Source organism: Canis aureus, unplaced genomic scaffold, assembly GCF_053574225.1.
Source record: "Canis aureus isolate CA01 unplaced genomic scaffold, VMU_Caureus_v.1.0 ptg000343l_RagTag, whole genome shotgun sequence".
NCBI lineage: Eukaryota > Metazoa > Chordata > Mammalia > Carnivora > Canidae > Canis > Canis aureus.
The window spans coordinates 24,136-26,337 of NW_027554567.1; positions in this window are offsets into that span (position 1 = coordinate 24,136).

Genomic DNA, 2,202 nt, shown 5'->3' on the forward strand with positions numbered 1-2,202 from the left:
TTTATCTCGCTTACAGCGGTGATGCTTATAATTTTTATAATCTGAGAGGCCTTTGCATCCAAACGAGAAGTTGCTATAGTAGAACTTACTACAACTAATATTGAATGACTACATGGATGTCCCCCTCCATATCACACGTTCGAAGAACCTACATATGTAATCCAAAAATAAGAAAGGAAGGAATCGAACCCCCTAAAATTGGTTTCAAGCCAATGTCATAACCACTATGTCTTTCTCAATCAGGAGGTATTAGTAAAATATTACATAACTTTGTCAAGGTTAAATTATAGGTGAAACCCCTATATACCTCTATGGCGTACCCATTTCAACTCGGATTACAGGACGCAACCTCCCCTATTATAGAGGAGCTACTTCATTTTCATGACCATACACTAATAATTGTATTCTTAATCAGTTCTTTAGTTCTCTACATCATTTCCCTAATATTGACTACAAAATTAACTCATACAAGCACAATAGACGCACAGGAAGTAGAAACAGTATGAACTATCCTACCCGCCATTATCCTAATCCTAATCGCTCTACCTTCCCTCCGAATCCTTTATATAATAGACGAAATCAATAACCCCTCTTTAACCGTGAAAACAATAGGCCACCAATGATACTGAAGCTATGAATATACTGATTATGAAGACTTAAACTTTGACTCCTACATAATCCCAACACAAGAATTAAAGCCAGGAGAACTCCGACTATTAGAAGTAGACAACCGAGTTGTCCTCCCAATAGAAATAACCATCCGAATACTTATTTCTTCAGAAGACGTTTTGCATTCATGAGCTGTTCCATCACTAGGTCTAAAAACTGACGCTATTCCAGGACGACTAAACCAAACCACCCTTATAGCCATACGACCGGGACTGTATTATGGCCAGTGCTCTGAAATCTGCGGATCTAACCATAGCTTTATACCCATTGTTCTTGAAATAGTCCCCCTATCTTATTTTGAAACCTGATCTGCCTTAATAGTATAACCTAGACTAGACTTACTCATTAAGAAGCTATAAAGCATTAACCTTTTAAGTTAAAGACTGGGAGTTTTAACCTCCCCTTAATGAAATGCCACAGCTAGACACATCCACCTGATTTATTATAATCTTTTCAATATTTCTCACCCTCTTCATTCTATTCCAACTAAAAATTTCAAATCACCACTACCCGGAAAACCCAATAACCAAGTCTACTAAAATCACTAGTCAACATAATCCTTGAGAAAACAAATGAACGAAAATTTATTCGCCTCTTTCGCTGCCCCCTCAATAATAGGTCTCCCTATTGTAGTACTGATCGTCATATTCCCTTCCATTTTATTCCCAGCACCCAATCGCCTAATCAATAATCGGTTAATCTCCATTCAGCAATGATTAATTCAATTAACATCAAAACAAATACTAGCAATTCATAATCAAAAGGGACGAACCTGAGCTCTCATACTTATATCACTAATTCTATTCATTGGTTCAACTAACCTACTTGGACTACTACCCCACTCATTTACGCCCACGACACAACTCTCTATAAACCTCGGAATAGCAATCCCCCTATGAGCAGGGACAGTAATTACCGGTTTCCGCTATAAGACCAAAGCATCCTTGGCACACTTTCTACCCCAAGGCACCCCTCTTCCCCTAATTCCAATACTAGTAATCATCGAAACTATTAGTCTATTCATTCAACCCATAGCTCTAGCCGTTCGATTAACCGCCAATATTACTGCAGGACACCTCCTAATCCATTTGATTGGAGGGGCTACCTTAGCTCTTATTAATATTAGCGCGACCACAGCTTTCATCACTTTTATTATTTTAATTCTATTTACGATTCTAGAGTTTGCTGTTGCCTTAATTCAAGCCTATGTCTTTACCTTACTAGTAAGTCTATACTTACATGACAACACCTAATGACCCACCAAACTCACGCTTACCATATAGTTAACCCAAGCCCATGACCGCTAACAGGAGCCCTTTCTGCCCTTCTTATAACATCGGGTCTTATCATATGATTTCACTATAACTCAATATCCCTACTTACATTAGGATTCACAACCAACCTGCTAACCATATACCAGTGATGACGAGATGTGATCCGAGAAGGCACATTCCAAGGACATCACACCCCTATTGTACAAAAAGGACTACGGTACGGAATAGTTCTTTTTATTGTATCAGAAGTATTTTTCTT